This window comes from Dipodomys merriami, unplaced genomic scaffold, assembly GCF_024711535.1.
Source record: "Dipodomys merriami isolate MVZ:Mamm:240054 unplaced genomic scaffold, mDipMer1.0.p SCAF_720, whole genome shotgun sequence".
Classification (NCBI taxonomy): Eukaryota; Metazoa; Chordata; class Mammalia; order Rodentia; family Heteromyidae; genus Dipodomys; species Dipodomys merriami.
The window spans coordinates 421,263-434,002 of NW_027206314.1; the positions used below are offsets into that span (position 1 = coordinate 421,263).

At 37.3% G+C, this 12,740-nt stretch overlaps 1 pseudogene; it reads right to left on the reverse strand.

Moving 5' to 3' along the window:
• Positions 1-475: 475 nt before the first annotated feature.
• Positions 476-572, reverse strand: LOC138818248 (U6 spliceosomal RNA; annotated as a pseudogene).
• Positions 573-12,740: the final 12,168 nt, after the last annotated feature.

Sequence of the window (12,740 nt, forward strand, 5' to 3'; positions counted from 1 at the left end):
ATCAGAAATAATTTTAACTTATCTGTTGAAATGAGTAGTACAGAAACTAAAGATATTTCTGGTGCTTGTCTGAAAAAGTATATTTTAAAATATTTAGTATTCTGTTTGTATAATGTCCATAATATATTTCATTCGCTCCTATATATAATACTTTGAATTTGACATTGTTTTATAATCCATACGTTCATTAATACATGTGTTCTTTCAGATTGCATTCCATATAGAAACATTTTAAGATTCTTTTAATTCCTAGGTCCTTATAGAATTTTATTTCTTTGGGATAAAATGACAATGTTATCTTATTTCAAAAGTTTTATAAAGGTTATGCTATGTAAAGGCCTTTCTAAAACGGTGAAGATTGAATACACTGATGTCAAATTAACTTTTATTTCTATGAATTACACATATTATTACTCTTGTATATTTGTAATCAACTTTTGAATAACTGTTTTTCATTTCTTGCATCTGAATAATGAAAAATATGGAATACTTCACAAATTTTCATATCATCCTTGTGCAAGAGCCATATAAATCTCTGTATTGTAATTCGGTTAGACGTGCTGCTGAAGCATGTAGTATCCTATAAACTTAAGTAATTAATGATGCAATCTTAAGACAGGCATATATCCTTGGTTGCCTATTTGTAACAAGGAAACCTTATTGTTCCCAAAATTGCTATTCATCTTATTTCTTTAAAATTCTGTGTATGTGGAAAAAACTTATGTTGTTTGTTTGATTGCTCACATTTGCAAGTTTTTGTAAATGACTACTTTAAGTCTTTTTCATTTGAAATTTGATCATACTTTGAAGCCTTTATAGATAGGTGCAAAGGTGATGGATTTTCAAGTACTTGTTTATTAACTGATTTAGCTTTGTTGAGCTAATGGATTCAAAGTAAGCCTTGCTTAGAGCTACTTCTAAACTTCTGCAGCTTAAAATTTCCCAAATGAGGTCTTGCTGGCACAAATGTCTCCTTGACCTTTTACCCTTGCTTCATGTAGGAACAGCCCAACCAGAATGTCTTACCCTGACAGCATATATTGTCTTACTGGAGCAAAAATAATCTTAATTACAAGGGATTATAGAGAGACGAACAGTTCAGACAGAACTGTTCGGACTAGAAGGTATTTTTTCAAAATATAACTGTTTATTGCACCCTACCATTTCAAAAGTAACTAAAGCCAAGAAGGTGAAAATATTGTTCATATGCATGATTACCTAATGTCCTGGCCTGACTACCATCCAACCAGGCAGGAAGTTACACCACTGATTTTCTATCACCAAATATATTCCATAGCTCCAGGAGAAGTCCATATGTTTCTCCTCGTTATTAGGCCTTAAATTAGTAGTTTTTTAATCACAGTGTTTCCTCTTGCCTCTAAGCTGTACATCCTCGAATGGTAAAGCTTTAGTTCTAATTCTACCAAACAATGAGGTAGAGGTAATGGAATAATGCTTTAAAACAGTTGCCTTTGATTCCCTAACCACAATAGAACAATGCAAAACTTTTTCTTATAGATAATTATATATTTTATACGTATATGTGTTGATTTTATATTTCACACAGTGGATCTTACTAGAATTAATTGATAATTTGATAAATTAATTTATATTATTCCAATAAATAGATTGGAATATAAATAATCAGGAGTAGAATATATATTAGAATATAAAAAAGTATCAATGCAAGGTTTTCGGTATAAACTTGTGATACTTTCTAAGTGTTCTTGGTCTTCTGAATTCACATGGTAAAAAAAAAATGTTGTTTTCCTCTAATCTATAAGGGATTTTACTCTGCTGCTCTGTTTATTGTTTTAACTCGCTGGTCCCAAATTGTTTTTCTCCATATTTCTTTTTTTTTTTAATTGTATTTTATTTTATTTGAGAACATACTGTACAGAGGGGCTACAATTACATGGGCAGGATAATGCATACATTTCTTACCAAGCATTGCAGCCTCCTCCTTTGTTTACCCTTCACTTCCCTTCCCCGCCTCCCCCCTCCCCCCAACCAATTTTACCCCCCTCCCCCCACCCAATTATACCCCCCTCCCCCCGCACAACGACATTGTAAAGCTGGTTTTGACATGACATTTTGTACTTCTCATTGTTGCAACAGGTCCACCTGAATCCTTAAACGACTTGTTTGTCCCCATCTCCTCCACATGTTATACTGACATCAAATATAGTGAAAGCGGGGGTTACACTGTGGGGGAGGGACATACAAAGCAACAAAGAAATAATCTTATAAATGCGTTAGAAACACATGCATGAAAGAAACGAAAACATTAAAATACATATTTAAGGGTTCATTTTCCTAACATCACATTATCTGACCTTTTCCGCTTGACTCATACCTATACCAGATATTGCAAATAAGGGAAACCATGGGTCCTATGCTTCTTTGGGCCTGGCTTACTTCACTTAATATAATTTTTTCCAAACCTTTCCACTTCCTAACAAATGGGGAAATGTCATTCTTTCTGATGGAGGCATAGAATTCCATTGTGTATATATACCACATTTTCTTGATCCATTCATCTACTGAGGGGCATCTGGGTTGGTTCCATGTCTTAGCTATGGTAAATAATGCTGCAATAAACATAGTTGTGGTGGTAGCTTTAGTGTGGTCTTGTTTGTAAACATTTGGGTAAATGCCTAAAAGTGGGATTGCTGGATCATAGGGGAGATCTATGTGAAGTCTTTTGAGGAACCTCCATACTGCTTTCCAAAGTGGTTGAACAAGTTTACATTCCCACCAACAATGAAGTAAGGTTCCTTTCTGTCCACATCCCCTCCAGCATCTGTTGTTGTTAGAGTTCTTGATTTTTGCTGTTCTAACTGCAGTGAGGTGAAATCTCAATGTTGTTTTGATTTGCATTTCTTTTATGGCTAGGGATGTTGAACATTTCTTCATGTGTCTATTGGCCATCCTTCTTTCTTCTTCAGAGAAGCTTCTCTTTAAGTCTTTTGCCCACTTATTTATTGGGCAGTTGTTTCTTTGAGGATTTGTTGTTGGGTGGTTTAATTTTTTGAGTTCCAAGTATATTTTAGATATGAGACCCTTGTCCGTTGTATGGCTAGTAAAGATCTTCTCCCAATCGGTGGGCTTTATATTGATCTTGCCAGCTATGTCATTTGCCCTGCAGAAGCTCTGCAATCTTATGCAATCCCATTTGTCCAACCTTTCTTTGATTTGTTGTGCTTCCGGGTCTCTATTCAGAAAATTTCGACCTAAGCCAAGGAGACCTAGGGTTTCTCCTATTCCATCCTGTAATGTTTTCAGAGTGTCTGCTTTGAGTTCAAGGTCTTTGATCCATTTGGAGTTGATTCTGGTGCAGGGTGATATATAAGGATCTAGCTTTAGTTTTCTACATGTAGTTAACCAATTTTGCCAGCACCATTTACTGAAGAGGCTGTCTTTCTTCCATTCTATTGTTTTAGCTTCCTTATCGAAGATTAGATGGCTATAGGTCTGTAGGTTCATTTCTGGGTTTTCAATTCTATTCCATTGGTCCTGAGGTCTGTTCTTATGCCAATACCAAGCTGTTTTGATTACTATGGCTTTATAGTAGAGTTTGAAATTTGGTATTGATATTCCTCCAGCAGTGTTCTTTCCGTTGAGGAGCCTTTTTGTTATTAGGGGTCTTTTATTGTTCCATATGAATTTTTGGATTGCCTCCTCTATTTCCTTGAAGAATGAGGGTGGAATTTTGATAGGTATCGCGTTGAATTTGTAGACAGCCTTGGGAAGTATTGCCATTTTCATGATGTTAATCTTGCCAATCCAGGAGCTTGGGAGGTTTTGCCATTTTTTAAGTTCTGTGTTGATTTCCTTTTTCAAGATTTTAAAGTTTTCATCATAGAGGTCCTTCACTTCTTTGGTTAAGTTAATTCCTAGGTATTTTATTTTTTGTGGGGCTATTACAAATGGAGTTGCTTTCCTAATTTCAGCCACACTTTTCTCATTGTTGGCATATAGAAAAGCCATTGATTTTTGGGGGTTAATTTTATACCCTGCTACTTTGCCAAAGTTTTGAATCAGCTTGAGTAATTTGGGAGTGGAGTCTATGGGATTCTTTAAATACAGGATCATGTCATCTGCAAAGAGGGAGAGTTTTATTTCTTCTTTCCCTATTTGGATCCCCTTTATGTCTGCATCTTGTCTTATTGCTGTAGTTAGGCATTCTAATACTAGATTGAAGAGAAGTGGAGAGAGTGGGCATCCTTGTCTTGTTCCTGAGTTAAGAGGAAATGGCTTTAGTTTTTCACAATTGAGTATAATGCTGGCTGTAGGTTTGTCATATACAGCCTTTATTGTATTGAGGAATGTTCCATGGATTCCTAATTTTTCCAGAACCTTCATCATAAAGGGGTGTTGGATCTTGTCAAATGCTTTTTCTGCATCTATTGAGATAACTATGTGGTTCTTATTCTTGATCTTGTTGATGTGATGAATAATATTAATTGATTTGCATATATTGAACCAGCTTTGCATCCCTGAAATGAATCCTGTTTGATCATGGTGTATGATTTTTTGGATGAATTGTTGAAGTCGATTGGCCAAAATTTTGTTGAGAAGTTTTGCATCAATGTTCATCAAAGAAATGGGTCTATAGTTCTCTCTCTTTGATGAGTCCCTGCCTGGTTTTGGGATGAGGGTTAAGATGGCTTCATAGAATGTGTTCGGTAGTGAGCTTTCTCTTTCAATTTCATTGAAGACTTGGAGGAGTGTTGGTGTGAGCTCTGCTTTGAAGGCCTTGTAAAATTCCGCTGTAAAACCATCTGGTCCTGGACTTTTCTTAGCTGGGAGGTCTCTTATTGCTGTTTCTATTTCAATTCTTGATATGGGCCTGTTAAGTTGGTTTAACTCATCTTGGTTTAGTTTTGGCATGTCAATATTTGCTAGGAAAAAGTCCATTTCTGTCAAGTTCTCAAACTTATTAGCATAAAGTTTTGAGAAGTATTCCCTTATAATGTTCTGAATCTTGGTTGTTTCCTTGGTGATGTTTCCATTCTCATCTCTGAGTTTATTAATTTGGGTGTGTTCTCTCCTTTTTCTGATAAGGTTTGCTAAGGGTCTGTCAATTTTGTTAAGTTTTTCGAAGAACCAACTCTTTGTTTTGTTGATTCTTTCTATAGTTTTTTTGGATTCTAATTCATTTAATTCTTATTTAATTTTGATTATTTCTTTCCGTCTACTGGATTGGGGTTTATCTTGCTGCTCTTTTTCAAGGAGGTTTAGATGTGTCATTAAATTGCTAGTTTCCGATCTCTCCAATTTGTTGATGTAGGAGCTCAGAGCTATAAACTTGCCTCTGAGTACTGCCTTTGCTGTGTCCCAGAGGAGCTGGTAATTTGTGTGTTCATTTTTGTTGAATAGCATGAACATTTGAATTTCCTTTCTAATCTCTTCCGTGACCCACTCATGGTTCAGCATTGTGTTGTTCAGCCTCCATGTGATACCGGACTTTCTTTGGTGGCTTTTGGTGTTGAGTTCTAATTTTATTCCCTTGTGGTCAGAGAGAATGCAGGGTATACCTTCAATGTTTCTGAATTTAGACAAGTTTGCTTTGTGGCCTACAATGTGATCTATTTTAGAAAACGTTCCATGTGCTGCTGAGAAGAACGTGTATTCTGATGCTGCTGGGTGAAATGTTCGGTAAATGTCTGTTAAGTCTAGTTGATCTATGCATCTGTTTAGATCTGTGGTTTCTCTGTTGAGTTTTTGCCGAGTTGAACTATCTAGTGGGGAGAGTGGTGTGTTAAAATCCCCAACAATTAATGTCTTTGGATCTATATGGGATTTGAGGGAAAGTAGTGTTTCTTTGATAAATTTGGGTGCTCCATTGTTTGGCGAATAGGTATTTAGAATTGTAATATCCTCCTGAAGGAGAGATCCTTTAATTAGTATGTAGCGACCTTCTTTATCTCTTCTCACGAATTTTAATTTGAAGTCTATTTTATCTGATATTAGGATTGCAACTCCCGCCTGTTTATGAGGGCCGTTTGCTTGGTAGATTTTGTTCCAGCCTTTAACCTTGAAAATATGTTTGTTTTTACGGGCAAGATGTGACTCCTGCAGGCAGCAGATAGAAGGGTCTTGTTTTTTAATCCAATTAGACAGTCTATGTTGCTTAATTGGAGAGTTCAGTCCGTTAAAGTTAAGAGATAGGACTGAGAGGTATTTGGGAGTTCCTGCCATGTTATCCACCTTCTTGGGGGCTGTGAAAGCTGGGTTCTTCCTAAGGTTCTTGGATTCTCAGTTTGGGTGCAGTTTCTTGGCCTTTGTTGCGTTCTTGTTGGTTTTCTATGTGTAGGACATCTTTAAGAATCTTTTGTAGGGCTGGTTTGGTGGAGATGTATTGTTTCAATTTTTCTTTGCTATGGAAGGTTTTTATTTGGCCTTCAGTTATGAAGGAGAGTTTAGCTGGGTACAGTATTCTTGGTTGATAGTTGTTTGTTTTTAGGGCATGGCATACGTCATTCCAGGCTCTTCTTGCTTTGATTGTCTCTGCTGAGAAATCTGAGGTAATTCTAATTGGTTTCCCTTTATAGGTGATTAACCTTTTCTCCCTGACAGCTTTAAGGATCTTTTCCTTGGTCTGGGTTGATCCTGTGTGGATTATAATGTGACGGTGGGATGTCCTATTCTGGTCTGGTCTATTTGGGGTTCTAAAAGCTTCTTGTATCTGAATAGGCCTATCTTTTTGTATGTTTGGGACGTTCTCTGCTAGGATCCTGTTAAACAAATTTCCTAGACCATTAACTTCAGTTTCTAGGTGCTCCTCTACACCCATTATCCTTAGATTGGGCCTTCTGATTGTATCTTCCAGGTGTTGCATAGACCTATCATATTTCTTGGACTTGTTTTGGATGGTTGTATGTTCTTTCTCTATAATATCTAGGCTGTCTTCAATCCCTGAGATTCGATCTTCTGCATGGTCTAACCTGCTGTCAAGACTCTCTACTTTGTTTTTTATCTCTTTTCCTTCTAATTGGTCAGCTTTGATGGCTTCAAGTTCTTTGTTGAAGCTCTGTTTTAGGTCTTGTATGAATTTCTTTACTTCCTTAATTTGGTGTTCAGTGTTTGTTCTCAAATCACTTAGTTGATTGGTTATGGTTTCTTTGGACTGCCATTCCTTCTGTTGGGTTCCATTCAGCATTCCCTTTGTGGTCTCCCTGACTTCCTTCAGCTCTTTGTTAATGGATTCCATGAATGCCTTTAGTGATCTTTGTGTATTCTCTACCTGGTCTCTTAATTCGTGAATTACTCTTTGATTAGTTTCCTCCTTTCTGTGGGATTCCTGCAGTTCTCTTTTAGTGTTCTCTGCCTGCTCATGCCATTCCTCCCTTTCTCTTTGAGTATTCTCAAGTTGTTCACGCAAATCCTGTATCAGTTTTTGAGAAGCTTCCTCACGCTTATGATATTCCTGTATAAACTTCTGGGATGCCTCCTCTCTCTCCCTATCACGCTCATACAGAGTCCTTTGTACATTGTCAAACTTCTCATTTATCATGTTTGCTATTAGTGTTTGTAGAGCTATTTGGGAACTCTCCTCTGGATTATTCTTTATCTGTTCTAATCCCTGATTATCAAGGTTGGGAATTGAGATACCCGAATTTGCCATTTTTCTTGTGTTTTTCCGGCTTACTCGGCCCATTTGAGATAAAATTGCACCAGTTTTGTGCTAGAACACTATCTTAAGGCAACCATCAACCAAAGTTTGCATTTGTACAGTCAATAGTCTACAGATACAATCTAGTTCAACAGATACATCTATTCAACATCAAACGACTATATGTTAAAGGACTTCGAACCGCAGAAAAGAATTTGGAAAACCAGAAATTATTAGGATTAGGGAGAGATGTGGGTAAAAAATGGGAATAGATTGGTGTGGGGAGGCACAGGGAGAGTTAACTATGTCCTAATCACAGTGCAGGAAATGGGTTGGGTAGGATGCAAGTAGAGAGAGAGAAAAAAAGAAGAGACAGAAAGGGGAATAAAGAGAGACCAGAAAAAGAATAGAAACGTAAAAATTAATGTTATTATAGAGGTTAAAAGACCGTCTATTTAGAGAGGAATGTGAATATGTTGAGAGAAGGGGAGGGACATAGAGGAGATGTGAAAATCTTTAAGGATGGGAAAGGGAGAAGGAAAGATCAGAAGTTCAGTAGAGCTAGATAAAAAACAAAAAGATAATTAAGAAAGAAAGAAAAAGAGAAAGAAGACAAGAAAAGAAAGGAAAACTCTCATTCACGTATTCCTAAAATAAAAATTATAAGATGAGAAAAAAAAAAGTTACTGGAAAACAATTATTTTTTCAGAAGAGGCAAAAATTAAAGATTAATAAAAGTTTTAGAAGGGAAAAAAATTTATATATATATATATATATATATATATATATATATATATAAGGTAACAAAAAACAAAAAACAAGCAAAAAAAAGAAAAGAAGAAGAAGAAGAAGAAAAAAAAAGAAAAAAAAGAAAAAAAAGTCTTTTGATTTTTTTTTTTGGGGGGGGAGGAGTGGGAAGAATCCTGTATCTCCCTTTTGTCTGCAACCAGTCTCTTGTTGGAGTCTCTGGTCAGCTTGAGGTCCTGTGGCTTGATTTGTTTCTTAAGTCGGTTGGTTGGAAGAGGCAGAAAAATGCTCTGCTTTACCCAAGATTTTGAGATCCCCCTCCCAGGTTAGTTTTCTGGGAGGGTGGTCTGCTTTGAGAGTCACAAAAGAGGGGGATGTGGTGATGAGGCTAGGTTCTGGGTAGAATTGAGGCCTTTCAACAAACAGTAGCTTTTCCCTGGGGCTATTTTGTGATAAAGCTCACAGCGCCCAGCCTGGAGCCATTCTCAGGGTTTCTGTTTTTCAATTGATTGTGGTGGCTGCTAGAGGGAGGGGCAGCCTCTGGCTCTGGTTACCCAGTGAGGCAAGGCACTCCGATGGCTGGCGCCTGAGCTGGGTGACTTTTTCCTGGATGGAGCTGAGTCTGGCAGGTCACTTCGCCGTTAAGTTCTTGTGACCTGCTAAATGACTCGTTTTATTCCAAGGGCTGAGCTGGAGCTAGCAGCTCCTCAGAGCTTTGTCGGTATCCAAGATGGAGATCACCGGTGCTGGGGGGGGAGGGGTGGCCTTCCTTCCTCTGCTCCCTGAGGAGTGAGGATGTCGGGCTTGTACTCACGCCGAGTCTTGGATCCTGGGTCGTCTCTGGTCTGCAAACAGCAGGATGAAGATGTTCGCTCCTTGTCGGTTCTTGTTGGTGTTGAGTAGAATCTGCTCGTCCGCTGCGTCTGGCTCCTTCGTCCCGACTCTCTGTGTCTCAGGTATGACTCCGTGGCGGTGGTTGCTGCCGCGACCCCGCCGCCGGAGCAGCAGCTGATGCGTTTCCTTGGCTTCCCCTCTCTTGTCTAACTCTCTGTCCTGTGATGGCACACTTGGTGTGATTCTCTGGCTTAGGACTGTTCACTGGAATTCTAAAACTGCTTTCTATGCGAGAGCTTGTTCAGATTCCAGCTTCTCCTCCGCCATCTTCCCGGAACTCTTCTCCATATTTCTGAAGCATTCCTACTGATTATACTCAAATTTTGCTGATATGGTGTCTAAAAGGTATTATTCTTCTACAGGATCCATGGGTCCTAGGATCCCAGGTCCCAGTTATCCGCCTCATCAGATAACTAGGGCAGAAGTTCCCACCTATGCCCATGCAACATGCCAAGAGAAAGTAATTGAAGACCCATCTCAATTTCTCATTTCTTATATTTCAGGGCCCCAATTCCTTGAAATGCAGGAATTAGCAGTGAGCAATTGGGAAATGCAAGGCAACTTAAAATGCAAGATGAAATCACAAAATGTGAAAGTACAGTAATTCAAACTTTCCGTTTTCAGATGACCATGCCATATGAGTGAAAAAGACCACAAATGTCACAAGATTATTTGTAATACCCTTCTCCTAATGATTAATGAATGATTTCAGTCCAGTATCAGCAGGCAAAAAAATAGTTCCTGAATGATAGATCCATAATTGGTCTACCAATGCTAGGAATACTTGAAATAGAGGTCAAATATAATTCAAAAAACATTAATTGAGAAGATCCTTAGTGCTTCAAAACACTGGTACTTCAGTAAACTTGGTTCTGTAGTATAAAATGTTGTCATTCTCAAACAAATGATAACCTACATTTAATCTGCTGAAAGTATATTCTTTTTCAAATAAACTTTTAAAAATCACATTTGCCAAAATAACACTATACAAGTGATGATATTTAGTGAGGTTACTAGTCTTTCAAGTGTAGGGAGCAAGTTTCAATAGAGTTGATTTATTCACCCAGCACTAATGCCAAACAGGTTCAACCATTCATTAAAGTGTAGGAATAGTACCCCCCACCATTTGTGTTTTTCAGTAGGTGCCTTTGAAAATTTGTTAAATAGATCAGCCTCCAATATTTCAAACCAAAACATTAGCTAATAAATAAATTTCATCACATAAGTACATTTTAAAAAGTCATGAATAGTTGCCTTATCATATGGTGTTTTATGTTTTCCCTATATGTCTAATATAGTAAGAAATATGACTTTAAGTCTTGAATATGGGTACTCATCAGAGATTTGACAAACATACAATCTGTCTTCTATTTCTATCATTTTCCTCTACAGTAGTAAATTTTAGATTTCTTCTTTTGCCAATACTTATAGGTAGTTGAAAATATTATGCCATGTAAAATAAAATAATCACACACCACTCTACAAAGCCATTTATAAAAACTGGTATTTAGGAATATATTCTAAGCCATTTTTAAACTTTCTTGTTGACTACAGATTAATCTTCCAAATGGAGGGCAATGAAATCATGTCTAGGTGCTTCATGTCTCCAGTTTTGCAAATTGTTACTTCAGATGAATGAATTATGGAAATATGAGCTGACATCAGTTCAAGTATATGCAGAATTGAAACTCCATGGAATGTATATAAACCTTTCAAAGTACTAACAGACAGTTTAACAGAATGACTATCAGGAAATTGAATTAATATTAATAATATTAAAGGAATAATAATAAAGCTATAGAATGAACGAAGAATGGAACAAGGGGCAAGTACAGCTAGAATATTTAATATACACATGTAAGAAAGGAAGTGGTAAATCGGAAATAAATCTTGTAGAAGGGGTTGGTTGAGAATGATAGAAGGAATGACTCTGATCCCGGAACATTGGACAATTAGATGGACATTTTTGTAACACACTTTCACAACTTTTTGAAATTCAGTGAAAAAACACAACAAAAAACAAAAACACACAAAAAGCACAACCAAACAGCAGTCTCTATAGAGTACGATTATGACCTCTCAAAATTTTAAATAGGTAATGAAGGACAATCTTGGGAAAAGCATACAAAGCTGTTCGAAATGAGCAATTTGGGGTAGAGGAGAATTTTTTTTTTTTCTTTTTGCTTATGTGGTGCTGAGGAACCGAACCCAGGGCCTCAGGCATGCAAGGCAAGCGCTCTACCACTGAGCCACCTTCCCAGCCCATAGAGGAGAATTTTTAACAGATTTAAATAGATTGTTTAAGGTTATAAATCACCTACATATGCTGCAAATATTTTGTTCTGCGAGTTCTCTTGGTCTGAACTGGATATTCCAGTCCTGAGCCACACTTGATAGCTTGTGAAGATAGAATGGAAGAAACAAGATCAATAACCCATTACTCCATTGGAGAGGAAACAGTCTTCTACGTTTTCTCTAATTTATATTGACTACTTTTATTCATAAGTTTAATTCAAGTGATTTGAATTAAATATTTCCTTCTTTGTTCTGGCAAAGTAATTGGTCAAAATAATTCACTAAATATTATAAGCCATTTTTTTATCATGCTGTTTTCTTGTCCAAGCGAGTCCATTAAACTTCCTCCTTGCATTTGGTTGCCACAGAAACCCAGCATCAATGTTAATGAGGACAATCTCTAATGTAAAACTTTGTCTCCAAAATACCAGTCCAAGAATCTGTGATCACAAATATTTACCTATACATTTTTCTTTTTTCTTTTACCTTGAAAGTCTTCTTGTGTCTAAAGTGCCCTCAAAAATAAGTACTCTGCCAATTTTTGGATCAATCACTTATAACCTCAAAGATATTTTGATAACAAGATGCTTAAAGGAAACAGAAGAATACTGCACTTTTATCTTCTCTCTTAAGACTCTCCTTAGATACCATATCAGGAACAGTGAAGTTATTCTTTGCAAAATTATTTCAATAGATTATTTTTTTCTCTTCATCTTGCATTTGTTCAACAAGATGTATGGAGAAGAATAGAGTTGAATCACCCATACCATGGATGACAGTGTCTTTTACAAAAGGACAATGCTCCTATGTCCTATTTCTCTGTCCTCCTCTTAGCTCTTGCCTGATTTCCAACTAATCACAGATTCTTAGCTTCAAAAAAAGTCTAATGAAGGTGAAGGACTATAAGGCCTCCCCCGTTGCTACATTGTAGGGCTAGATCTCCGGCAGGAGGTAAGTGTGAACGACGCACTCAAGGAACACACATTGGGAGAACAGGCTTAAGCAGGTCTGGTTTATTTCTGCACAAGGGTTGGGATTTTATAGGCCCAGCTTTCCCAACCTCCTGAGTCCTTCCAAGCCAATTACTTAGCGGGGAGTTGATCATGGGCATTGCTTGGTGACAGACACTGATTGGTCCCCTGGGGGCATGTAGGGAGCATGGACAGCTCATGGCTGTAAAGCTAGG